Source organism: Salvelinus fontinalis, chromosome 28 (genome assembly GCF_029448725.1).
Source record: "Salvelinus fontinalis isolate EN_2023a chromosome 28, ASM2944872v1, whole genome shotgun sequence".
Taxonomy (NCBI): domain Eukaryota; kingdom Metazoa; phylum Chordata; class Actinopteri; order Salmoniformes; family Salmonidae; genus Salvelinus; species Salvelinus fontinalis.
The window spans coordinates 36531493-36544079 of NC_074692.1; the positions used below are offsets into that span (position 1 = coordinate 36531493).

General features: G+C 48.7%; 1 protein-coding gene across 2 annotated transcripts in view; it reads left to right on the plus strand.

The window, feature by feature from the left end:
- LOC129826655 (serine/threonine-protein kinase TAO3-like) overlaps nt 1-12587 on the plus strand; it is a 163554-nt gene that overhangs the window by 72543 nt on the left and 78424 nt on the right. For both annotated transcript variants that reach the window (XM_055887616.1, XM_055887617.1), the window contains exon 2: nt 4460-4552. The gene's annotated coding sequence lies outside the window, so the exon portion shown is untranslated. The remainder of the gene's footprint in view (nt 1-4459; nt 4553-12587) is intronic.

The following is a 12587-nucleotide window of genomic DNA, read 5'->3' on the forward strand; positions in this document are numbered from 1 at the left end:
CCCCCTCATTCTTTCTCTCACCCTCTGGCCAATCTCTTCTCCTCTTCTCCTCTCTATCTCTCTGCCTGCCTCTCTCTCTCTGCCTGCCCCTCTCTCTCTGCCTGCCTCTCTCTCTCTCTCTCTCTCTCTCTCTCTCTCTGCCTGCCTCTCTCTCTCTCTCTCTTTCTCTCTCTGCCTGCCTCTCTCTCTCTGCCTGCCCCTCTCTCTCTCTCTCTCTCTCTCTGCCTGTCTCTCTCTCTCTCTGCCTATCTCTCTGCCTGCCTCTCTCTCTCTGCCTGCCCCTCTCTCTCTGCCTGCCTCTCTCTCTCTCTCTCTCTCTCTCTCTCTCTCTCTCTGCCTGCCTCTCTCTCTCTCTCTCTCTCTCTCTCTCTGCCTGCCTCTCTCTCTCTGCCTGCCCCTCTCTCTCTCTCTCTCTCTCTCTGCCTGTCTCTCTCTCTCTCTGCCTATCTCTCTGCCTGCCTCTCTCTCTCTGCCTGCCCCTCTCTCTCTGCCTGCCTCTCTCTCTCTCTCTCTCTCTCTGCCTATCTCTCTGCCTGCCTGCCTGCCTCTCTCTCTCTCTCTCTCTCTCTCTCTCTCTCTCTCTCTCTCTCTCTGCCTCTCTCTGCCTGCCTGCCTCTCTCTGCCTGCCTGCCTCTCTCTCTCTCTCTCTCTCTCTCTGCCTCTCTCTGCCTGCCTCTCTCTCTCTGCCTCTCTCTGCCTGTCTCTCTCTCTGCCTGTCTCTCTCTCTGCCTGCCTCTCTCTCTCTCTCTCTCTGCCTGTCTCTCTCTCTGCCTGTCTCTCTGCCTGTCTCTCTCTCTGCCTGTCTCTCTGCCTGTATCTCTCTCTCTCACACTCCCTCTCTTCCTGAAGGAGGGAGGACAAGAAGGCATGGAGGACTTGAGAGCTCAACTTTCCCAAGGCTCCTGCCTTCTGCATTACTTTCAGTTATAAATCATGTAGCGACACTCACAAGAACATTTCATGTAGCGACACTCACAATACATTTAGGTCCTCTTTTCGTCCTTTATTATTCAAACTGTGGCTTGTTATACCTGATCTGAGGCCTGTGGTATCTAGAGGAAAGAATTCTAAAACAAACCCAATTTTGCTGAACTCCCATATCTACTGGGTGAAATACCACAGCAGCAAGATGTGTGACCTGTTGTCACAAGAAAAGGGAAACCAGTGAAGAACAAACATCATTGTAAATACAACCCATATTTGTTTATTTATTTTCCCTTTTGTACTTTAACTATTTGCACATTGTTACAACACTGTACAGTAAATAGCCATAATATGGCATTTGAGATGTGTCTATTCCTTTGAAACCTGTGATTGTCATGTTTACTTTTTGTTTATTTCACTTCTGTTTATCTGTTTCACTTGCTTTGGCAATGTTTCCAATGTCTATAAAGCCCTATTGAATTGAATTGATACGAGACCTATGATATCTAGAAGAGAGAGATGTGAGGCCTGTGTTATCTAGAGAGAGAGAGATGTGAGGCCTGTGTTATCTAGAGAGAGAGAGATGTGAGGCCTGTGTTATCTAGAGAGAGAGATGTGAGGCCTGTGTTATCTAGAGAGAGAGATGTGAGGCCTGTGTTATCTAGAGAGAGAGATGTGAGGCCTGTGTTATCTAGAAGAGAGAGATGTGAGGCCTGTGTTATCTAGAGAGAGAGAGATGTGAGGCCTGTGTTATCTAGAGATATGTGAGGCCTGTGTTATCTAGAGAGAGAGATGTGAGGCCTGTGTTATCTAGAGAGAGAGAGAGATGTGAGGCTTGTGTTATCTAGAAGAGAGAGATGTGAGGCCTGTGTTATCTAGAGAGAGAGATGTGAGGCCTGTGTTATCTAGAGAGAGAGATGTGAGGCCTGTGTTATCTAGAGAGAGAGAGATGTGAGGCCTGTGTTATCTAGAGAGAGATGTGAGGCCTGTGTTATCTAGAGAGAGAGAGAGATGTGAGGCCTGTGTTATCTAGAGAGAGAGAGAGATGTGAGGCCTGTGTTATCTAGAGAGAGAGAGAGATGTGAGTGTCACGGCTGTGTGGAGAGACGTACCACGGCGCAGCGTGCTCTGAGTTCCACATCTTTATTTTTGTGAAACGTACAAAAAAAGGAAACAAACAACGAACCATAACATAAGCGCAACATGCACTAACTTAAACAAGATCCCACAAAACACAGTGGGTAAATGGCTGCCTAAATATGATCCCCAATCAGAGACAACGATAAACAGCTGCCTCTGATTGGGAACCATACCAGGCCAACATAGAAACAAAACACCTAGATAGGAACACACCCCGACCTAACCAAAATAGAGAATAAAAAAGGCTCTCTATGGTCAGGGTGTGACAGTGAGGCCTGTGTTATCTATAGATAGAGATGCGAGGCCTGTGTTATCTATAGAGAGAGATGTGAGGCCTGTATTATCTAGAGAGAGAGAGAGATGTGAGGCCTGTATTATCTAGAGAGAGAGAGAGATGTGAGGCCTGTGTTATCTAGAGAGAGAGATGTGAGGCCTGTGTTATCTAGAGAGAGAGATGTGAGGCCTGTGTTATCTAGCGAGAGAGAGATGTGAGGCCTGTGTTATCTAGAGAGAGAGAGATGTGAGGCCTGTGTTATCTAGAGAGAGAGAGAGATGTGAGGCCTGTGTTATCTAGAGGAGAGGAGGAAATAATTTGGAGAAAGAGGAAGTAGTTATCTTGGAAGAGCTCAGGGGTCATTGGATGAGTAATGTGAGTCTCTCTTTTCTTTTGGCTGTTTGGATGGTCTGGTTGGATGGACGTTCACTTCACAACATGTTATTTTGTTGTCTTGCCACTGACATCATGGCCGGACTGGAGCTAGGTGCCAGAGTGCACTAGTCCTTGCTGATAACAAGCATACCATAACATGATGCATACTCATAACATGATGCAGCCACCACAATGCTTGAAAATATGAAGAGTAGTACTCAGTGATGTGTTGTTGGACTTGCCCCAAAAGTAATGCTTTCTATTCAGTACCTGAACTTACATTTTTTGCCAAATTTTTAGGAGTTTAACTTTAGTGCCTTACTGTAAACAGGATGTGATTATTGTAGATGTGACAGTACTGTAGCTAGCTAGCTGCTGCCAGACCAGAGCTCTTGTAGATGTGACAGTACTGTAGCTAGCTAGCTGCTGCCAGACCAGAGCTCTTGTAGATGTGACAGTAATGTAGCTAGCTAGCTGCTGCCAGACCAGAGCTCTTGTAGACGTGACAGTAATGTAGCTAGCTTGCTGCTGCCAGACCAGAGCTCTTGTAGATGTGACAGTACTGTAGCTAGCTTGCTGCTGCCAGACCAGAGCTCTTGTAGACGTGACAGTACTGTAGCTAGCTTGCTGCTGCCAGACCAGAGCTCTTGTAGATGTGACAGTAATGTAGCTAGCTTGCTGCTGCCAGACCAGAGCTCTTGTAGACGTGACAGTACTGTAGCTAGCTAGCTGCTGCCAGACCAGAGCTCTTGTAGATGTGACTGTACTGTAGCTAGCTTGCTGCTGCCAGACCAGAGCTCTTGTAGATGTGACAGTAATGTAGCTAGCTTGCTGCTGCCAGACCAGAGCTCTTGTAGACGTGACAGTACTGTAGCTAGCTTGCTGCTGCCAGACCAGAGCTCTTGTAGATGTGACAGTAATGTAGCTAGCTTGCTGCTGCCAGACCAGAGCTCTTGTAGACGTGACAGTACTGTAGCTAGCTAGCTGCTGCCAGACCAGAGCTCTTGTAGACGTGACAGTACTGTAGCTAGCTTGCTGCTGCCAGACCAGAGCTCTTGTAGATGTGACAGTAATGTAGCTAGCTTGCTGCTGCCAGACCAGAGCTCTTGTAGATGTGACTGTACTGTAGCTAGCTAGCTGCTGCCAGACCAGAGCTCTTGTAGATGTGACAGTACTGTAGCTAGCTAGCTGCTGCCAGACCAGAGCTCTTGTAGATGTGACAGTAATGTAGCTAGCTTGCTGCTGCCAGACCAGAGCTCTTGTAGATGTGACTGTACTGTAGCTAGCTAGCTGCTGCCAGACCAGAGCTCTTGTAGATGTGACAGTACTGTAGCTAGCTAGCTGCTGCCAGACCAGAGCTCTTGTAGATGTGACAGTAATGTAGCTAGCTTGCTGCTGCCAGACCAGAGCTCTTGTAGATGTGACAGTACTGTAGCTAGCTAGCTGCTGCCAGACCAGAGCTCTGTTGTATCTTCGTGGATGGGGATGCTCTACCACCTAACCAACTCAGTGTATGATAGGCTTAGACTGTATTCTATACTAGTCACTAACAGTGTGCTCAAACAACCTGTAAGGGTTATGAATTATTACAGTGCACTTCTGATACGTACATATTTGTTTAAGGACAAACTCTGTTGAAGTGAATTACGTAATTTCAACCAGTTTTGATCAGTTATGTCATGATGAAGTTTTCTATATTTGAGTTATTTATGTAAGTATGCTCTTTCCTCTACTCTGTTTCCTCAGGTGTTTCTCCATCTGTCCCAGCCATGAAGCAGCAGAGTAGACTATAGACCCGCTCTTGGCCTAGAGAGCAGCAGAACTCCCTCACACACTAAGGTAATCATGCATGTGGTCGTTCGGCACTAGCAGACAGCTACTGTACAAGGGCGATTCCACTTCGGCATTACCCCAAAATACTTTTGGTATCCCAGATTGTTCTGGCAATTCTCACATCAAACCTTAATTTGAAAATCATGATGAAAGTGGCCCTTTTAGACCTGTATCTGCTTCCTGACGATCTGTGAACCGTACGTGATACAGACAACATCTTGGTGTCATTATGATCTGTGAACTGTACATGATACAGACAACATCTTGGTGTCATTATGATCTGTGAACTGTACATGATACAGACAACATCTTGGTGTCATTATGATCTGTGAACTGTACATGAAACAGACAACATCTTGGTGTCATTATGATCTGTGAACTGTACATGATACAGACAACATCTTGGTGTCATTATGATCTGTGAACTGTACATGAAACAGACAACATCTTGGTGTCATTATGATCTGTGAACTGTACATGATACAGACAACATCTTGGTGTCATTATGATCTGTGAACTGTACATGATACAGACAACATCTTGGTGTCATTATGATCTGTGAACTGTACATGATACAGACAACATCTTGGTGTCATTATGATCTGTGAACTGTACATGATACAGACAACATCTTGGTGTCATTATGATCTGTGAACTGTACATGATACAGACAACATCTTGGTGTCATTATGATCTGTGAACTGTACATGATACAGACAACATCTTGGTGTCATTATGATCTGTGAACTGTACATGATACAGACAACATCTTGGTGTCATTATGATCTGTGAACTGTACATGATACAGGCAACATCTTGGTGTCATTATGCTGTTAGAACCTATGATCTGTGAACTGTACATGATACAGACAACATCTTGGTGTCATTGTGATTCATTGATTTCCTTTTTGTACTATTCAGTCCTTTCACTCTCCCCTCCCTCCCTCCATTATCTAAATCCTTCTGTCCATATTGCATGGAAGCAGGCGACTGTGGTAAATGAGTCTGCCGTTTATTAAGGGTTGTACACAACATCCAATGTCGATCTTCGTTTGTTCAGCTCACTGTTGACGTCTGAACGGCAACAGTTTCATGTAAAATCAGTTTGCACTCAGTTCACAAGTACTCTCAGCAGGCAAGTGCTATTGGTGTGTTGAGCCCTAATGGTTGGTGTGTTGAGCCCTAATGGTTGGTGTGTTGGAGCCCCTAATGGTTGGTGTGTTGGAGCCCCTAATGGTTGGTGTGTTGGAGCCCCTAATGGTTGGTGTGTTGGAGCCCCTAATGGTTGGTGTGTTGGAGCCCCTAATGGTTGGTGTGTTGGAGCCCCTAATGGTTGGTGTGTTGGAGGCCCTAATGGTTGGTGTGTTGGAGCCCCTAACGGTTGGCGTGTTGGAGCCCCTAACGGCTAGTGTGTTGGAGCCCCTAATGGTTGGTGTGTTGGAGCCCCTAATGGTTGGTGTGTTGGAGGCCCTAATGGTTGGTGTGTTGGAGCCCCTAATGGTTGGTGTGTTGGAGCCCCTAATGGTTGGTGTGTTGAGCCCCTAATGGTTGGTGTGTTGGAGGCCCTAATGGTTGGTGTGTTGAGGCCCCTAATGGTTGGTGTGTTGGAGCCCCTAATGGTTGGTGTGTTGGAGCCCCTAATGGTTGGTGTGTTGGAGCCCCTAATGGTTGGTGTGTTGGAGCCCCTAATGGTTGGTGTGTTGGAGCCCCTAATGGTTGGTGTGTTGGAGCCCCTAATGGTTGGTGTGTTGGAGCCCCTAATGGTTGGTGTGTTGGAGCCCCTAATGGTTGGTGTGTTGGAGCCCCTAATGGTTGGTGTGTTGGAGCCCCTAATGGTTGCTCCTTTCTTGCTGCTCTTCATACTCAAGCCGGCATGATGATGCTGCTGCTGCCTTTGTAAAGCAATCGCTCAGAATTAAACTCTTCACTGGGAGAAGAGAAGCACATACACACAGAACGCCAGAAGCAAAGCTGGCTGTTGAGTCACACAGCAGAGAGATCTCAGAGAGTTGGGGAGCCCATAGCCAAGGTTGAGGGGGGGGGGACAGACAATCCTTTTGGTAGGGTGGAGAGGGAGGGCTGGGTTTTCACATGGATGGATGGAGAGAGGGCTGGGTTTTCACATGGATGGATGGAGAGAGAGCTGGGTTTTCACATGGAGGGATGGATAGAGGGCTGTGTTTTCACATGGATGGATAGAGGGCTGTGTTTTCACATGGATGGATAGAGGGCTGTGTTTTCACATGGATGGATAGAGGGCTGTGTTTTCACATGGATGGATAGAGGGCTGTGTTTTCATATGGATGGAGAGAGGGCTGGGTTTTACTGTAGGTGTGTTATGGTTGGTGTGTTGGAGCCCCTAATGGTTGGTGTGTTGGAGCCCCTAATGGTTGGTGTGTTGGAGCCCCTAATGGTTGGTGTGTTGGAGGCCCTAATGGTTGGCGTGTTGGAGCCCCTAACGGCTAGTGTGTTGGAGCCCCTAATGGTTGGTGTGTTGGAGCCCCTAATGGTTGGTGTGTTGAGGCCCCTAATGGTTGGTGTGTTGGAGCCCCTAATGGTTGGTGTGTTGAGGCCCCTAATGGTTGGTGTGTTGAGCCCCTAATGGTTGGTGTGTAGGAGGCCCTAATGGTTGGTGTGTTGGAGCCCCTAATGGTTGGTGTGTTGGAGCCCCAAATGGTTGGTGTGTTGAGCCCTAATGGCTGGTGTGTTGAGGCCCTAATGGTTGGTGTGTTGGAGGCCCTAATGGTTGGTGTGTTGAGGCCCTAATGGTTGGTGTGTTGGAGCCCCTAATGGTTGGTGTGTTGGAGCCCCTAATGGTTGGTGTGTTGGAGCCCCTAATGGTTGGTGTGTTGGAGCCCCTAATGGTTGGTGTGTTGAGGCCCTAATGGTTGGTGTGTTGAGGCCCTAATGGCTGGTGTGTTGAGGCCCTAATGGCTGGTGTGTTGGAGGCCCTGATGGTTGGTGTGTTGAGGCCCTAATGGTTGGTGTGTTGAGGCCCTAATGGTTGGTGTGTTGGAGTCCCTAATGGTTGGTGTGTTGGAGCCCCTAATGGCTGGTGTGTTGAGGCCCTAATGGTTGGTGTGTTGGAGCCCCTAATGGTTGGTGTGTTGAGCCCTAATGGCTGGTGTGTTGGAGGCCCTAATGGTTGGTGTGTTGAGCCCTAATGGTTGGTGTGTTGGAGCCCCTAATGGTTGGTGTGTTGGAGCCCCTAATGGTTGGTGTGTTGGAGCCCCTAATGGTTGGTGTGTTGAGCCCTAATGGTTGGTGTGTTGAGCCCTAATGGTTGGTGTGTTGGAGGCGCTAATGGTTGGTGTGTTGAGCCCTAATGGTTGGTGTGTTGGAGCCCCTAATGGTTGGTGTGTTGGAGCCCCTAATGGTTGGTGTGTTGGAGCCCCTAATGGTTGGTGTGTTGGAGCCCTTAATGGTTGGTGTGTTGGAGCCCCTAATGGTTGGTGTGTTGAGGCCCCTAATGGTTGGTGTGTTGGAGCCCTAATGGCTGGTGTGTTGGAGGCCCTGATGGTTGGTGTGTTGAGGCCCTAATGGTTGGTGTGTTGAGGCCCTAATGGTTGGTGTGTTGGAGCCCCTAATGGTTGGTGTGTTGGAGCCCCTAATGGCTGGTGTGTTGAGGCCCTAATGGTTGGTGTGTTGGAGCCCCTAATGGTTGGTGTGTTGAGCCCTAATGGCTGGTGTGTTGGAGGCCCTAATGGTTGGTGTGTTGGAGCCCCTAATGGTTGGTGTGTTGGAGCCCCTAATGGTTGGTGTGTTGGAGCCCCTAATGGTTGGTGTGTTGAGGCCCTAATGGTTGGTGTGTTGAGGCCCTAATGGTTGGTGTGTTGAGGCCCCTAATGGTTGGTGTGTTGGAGCCCCTAATGGTTGGTGTGTTGGAGCCCCTAATGGCTGGTGTGTTGAGGCCCTAATGGTTGGTGTGTTGGAGCCCCTAATGGTTGGTGTGTTGAGCCCTAATGGCTGGTGTGTTGGAGGCCCTAATGGTTGGTGTGTTGAGGCCCAAATGGCTGGTGTGTTGGAGGCCCTGATGGTTGGTGTGTTGAGGCCCTAATGGTTGGTGTGTTGAGGCCCTAATGGTTGGTGTGTTGAGGCCCTAATGGTTGGTGTGTTGAGCCCTAATGGTTGGTGTGTTGGAGGCCCTAATGGTTGGTGTGTTGAGCCCTAATGGTTGGTGTGTTGGAGCCCCTAATGGTTGGTGTGTTGGAGCCCCTAATGGTTGGTGTGTTGGAGCCCCTAATGGTTGGTGTGTTGGAGCCCCTAATGGTTGGTGTGTTGGAGCCCCTAATGGTTGGTGTGTTGGAGCCCCTAATGGTTGGTGTGTTGGAGCCCCTAATGGTTGGTGTGTTGAGCCCGAATGGTTGGTGTGTTGAGCCCTAATGGTTGGTGTGTTGGAGGCCCTAATGGTTGGTGTGTTGGAGGCCCTAATGGTTGGTGTGTTGGAGCCCCTAATGGTTGGTGTGTTGGAGCCCCTAATGGTTGGTGTGTTGGAGCCCCTAATGGTTGGTGTGTTGGAGCCCCTAATGGTTGGTGTGTTGGAGCCCCTAATGGTTGGTGTGTTGGAGCCCCTAATGGTTGGTGTGTTGGAGCCCTTAATGGTTGGCGTGTTGGAGCCCTAATGGTTGGTGTGTTGGAGCCCCTAATGGTTGGTGTGTTGGAGCCCCTAATGGTTGGTGTGTTGGAGCCCCTAATGGTTGGTGTGTTGGAGCCCCTAATGGTTGGTGTGTTGAGCCCTAATGGCTGGTGTGTTGGAGGCCCTAATGGTTGGTGTGTTGAGGCCCTAATGGTTGGTGTGTTGAGGCCCTAATGGCTGGTGTGTTGAGGCCCTAATGGCTGGTGTGTTGGAGGCCCTGATGGTTGGTGTGTTGAGCCCTAATGGTTGGTGTGTTGAGCCCTAATGGTTGGTGTGTTGGAGGCCCTAATGGTTGGTGTGTTGGAGGCCCTAATGGTTGGTGTGTTGAGCCCTAATGGTTGGTGTGTTGAGCCCTAATGGTTGGTGTGTTGGAGCCCCTAATGGTTGGTGTGTTGGAGCCCCTAATGGTTGGTGTGTTGGAGCCCCTAATGGTTGGTGTGTTGGAGCCCCTAATGGTTGGTGTGTTGAGGCCCTAATGGTTGGTGTGTTGAGCCCTAATGGTTGGTGTGTTGAGCCCTAATGGTTGGTGTGTTGGAGGCCCTAATGGTTGGTGTGTTGAGCCCTAATGGTTGGTGTGTTGGAGCCCCTAATGGTTGGTGTGTTGGAGCCCCTAATGGTTGGTGTGTTGGAGCCCCTAATGGTTGGTGTGTTGGAGCCCCTAATGGTTGGTGTGTTGGAGCCCCTAATGGTTGGTGTGTTGGAGCCCTTAATGGTTGGTGTGTTGGAGGTCCTAATGGTTGGTGTGTTGGAGCCCCTAATGGTTGGTGTGTTGGAGCCCCTAATGGTTGGTGTGTTGGAGGTCCTAATGGTTGGTGTGTTGGAGGTCCTAATGGTTGGTGTGTTGGAGCCCCTAATGGTTGGTGTGTTGAGCCCTAATGGTTGGTGTGTTGGAGCCCCTAATGGTTGGTGTGTTGGAGCCCCTAATGGTTGGTGTGTTGGAGCCCCTAATGGTTGGTGTGTTGGAGCCCCTAATGGTTGGTGTGTTGGAGCCCCTAATGGTTGGTGTGTTGGAGCCCCTAATGGTTGGTGTGTTGGAGCCCCTAATGGTTGGTGTGTTGGAGCCCCTAATGGTTGGTGTGTTGGAGCCCCTAATGGTTGCTCCTTTCTTGCTGCTCTTCATACTCAAGCCGGCATGATGATGCTGCTGCTGCCTTTGTAAAGCAATCGCTCAGAATTAAACTCTTCACTGAGAGAAGAGAAGCACATACACACAGAACGCCAGAAGCAAAGCTGGCTGTTGAGTCACACAGCAGAGAGATCTCAGAGAGTTGGGGAGCCCATAGCCAAGGTTGAGGGGGGGGGGACAGACAATCCTTTTGGTAGGGTGGAGAGGGAGGGCTGGGTTTTCACATGGATGGATGGAGAGAGGGCTGGGTTTTCACATGGATGGATGGAGAGAGAGCTGGGTTTTCACATGGAGGGATGGATAGAGGGCTGTGTTTTCACATGGATGGATAGAGGGCTGTGTTTTCACATGGATGGATAGAGGGCTGTGTTTTCACATGGATGGATAGAGGGCTGGGTTTTACTGTAGGAGGGAGGGCTGGGTTTTACTGTAGGAGGGAGGGCTGGGTTTTACTGTAGGAGGGAGGGCTGGGTTTTACTGTAGGAGGGAGGGCTGAGTTTTACTGTAGGAGGGAGGGCTGGGTTTTACTGTTGGAGGGAGGGCTCGGTTTTACTGTAGGAGGGAGGGCTGGGTTTTACTGTAGGAGGGAGGGCTGGGTTTTACTGTAGGAGGGAGGGCTGGGTTTTACTGTAGGAGGGAGGGCTGGGTTTTACTGTAGGAGGGAGGGCTGGGTTTTACTGTAGGAGGGAGGGCTGGGTTTTCAGATGGATGGAGAGAGGGCTGGGTTTTAGTGTAGGAGGGTGAGAGAGGGTAGCGGGAGGAGGGGGTTGCCGGAGGGGAGAGGGGGTGGTTGATTCCAAGCTCTACTGTATGTGTGTCCGTCCGTGTGCGCATGTTTCAGCGTGGTGAGAGAATACATCTCACGAATCACTTTCATCTCTACTGCTTAATTCCCCCTCACAGGCATACTCCTATGTCCAAAAGGTCATGTGTTCATTACAATTGAATCAACACAAATCACCCATTGACATCCATATGAGACTGAATGACCATGTGTTAAAGTGTGTTATTAATACTGTAAAGTACACGTATACTACATAGTGGTGATGTGGGGTGAAGCATTATTACTACACCCAGGCTGTCCGTCTTGATTAGTAAGGCTTTACTGAAGTGCAGTGATTCTCTATGGGATTGAATACCACAGTGTAATATCAAAAGCCCTAATCCTACTCTGTAATATCATGCTAGTAATATAAAGTGAAAGGATCATTATCTAATTATCTCTCTCTCTCTATCCCTCTGTCTTTCCCAACATCCATACATTATCTCAATGCACAATTTGGCAGATTTGTATTGGTTAGGTTTGGGCGATGTCAACCATTGTCCTATTGTGACTATATACCCATAAAACATTGTGATATACGATATTGGCCACCTCTGCTAAAACGACAGTTGGGCTGTAGCACCAAATCAAATACAACTGGACAAAGCATGATGAAAGATAATGTTGTTGGAAGCCTTGGCAGAGGCTTAGTGCAGGCAATGGCAAATCTTTTCTAATATTCCTTTGTGTCTGTCTGTCTGGCTGTCTGGCGCACACGTGATGGAGCAGTGACTCTCTGATGAGGAACGGTCTGTCTTACTGATGTGAGCTAGGTTATATAGGACTACGTCATGATGAGGAACGGTCTGTCTTACTGTAGTGAGCTAGGTTATATAGGACTATTATATAGACCTCACAGTGAAATGCTGACTGACTAGCCCTCCACCAACAGGTGTAAACCTCATAGTGAAATGCTGACTGACAGGCCCTCCACCAACAGGTGTAAACCTCATAGTGAAATGCTGACTGACAGGCCCTCCACCAACAGGTGTAAACCTCATAGTGAAATGCTGACTGACTAGCCCTCCACCAACAGGTGTAAACCTCATAGTGAAATGCTGACTGACAGGCCCTCCACCAACAGGTGTAAACCTCACAGTGAAATGCTGACTGACAGGCCCTCCACCAACAGGTGTAAACCTCACAGTGAAATGCTGACTGACAGGCCCTCCACCAACAGGTGTACACCTCATAGTGAAATGCTGACTGACAGGCCCTCCACCAACAGGTGTAAACCTCATAGTGAAATGCTGACTGACTAGCCCTCCACCAACAGGTGTAAACCTCATAGTGAAATGCTGACTGACAGGCCCTCCACCAACAGGTGTAAACCTCATAGTGAAATGCTGACTGACAGGCCCTCCACCAACAGGTGTAAACCTCACAGTGAAATGCTGACTGACAGGCCCTCAATAAAAAATGCTTTAAGAAGATTTAAGATTTTTATTAAAAAGTA